The sequence below is a fragment of the Solanum tuberosum genome, unplaced genomic scaffold (assembly GCF_000226075.1).
Source record: "Solanum tuberosum cultivar DM 1-3 516 R44 unplaced genomic scaffold, SolTub_3.0 scf00485, whole genome shotgun sequence".
Taxonomy (NCBI): domain Eukaryota; kingdom Viridiplantae; phylum Streptophyta; class Magnoliopsida; order Solanales; family Solanaceae; genus Solanum; species Solanum tuberosum.
The window spans coordinates 348686-349014 of NW_006239399.1; positions in this window are offsets into that span (position 1 = coordinate 348686).

Below are 329 nucleotides of genomic sequence, written 5' to 3' on the forward strand. Positions count from 1 at the left end.
CAAATGTTTTAACTTTGTTTTAAGACTCAAGCTTTGAAGTTAAGTAAAGAGTAAGAGTGAAGTCTTTTATAAACGTTTTAACTTCGTTTTAATATTGAAAGTTTCAAGTTAAGCAAAGAGTAACGAGTTGAGTTCATTTCTCAAAAGTTATTAGGGAACTAAGTATTCCCAAAGAAGTTTTTAAATGTTTTCACATTTAAATAAGAACGGAAACTGAGATTTTCAAAGAGCTTTCGGGCTAGTTTTCAGAAAAGAGTATTCGCTTTCTAAAAGAAGCAAGAGAGGAAACTGAGATTTTCAAGGTAGCCTTTGAGCTAAGTTTTTGAGTA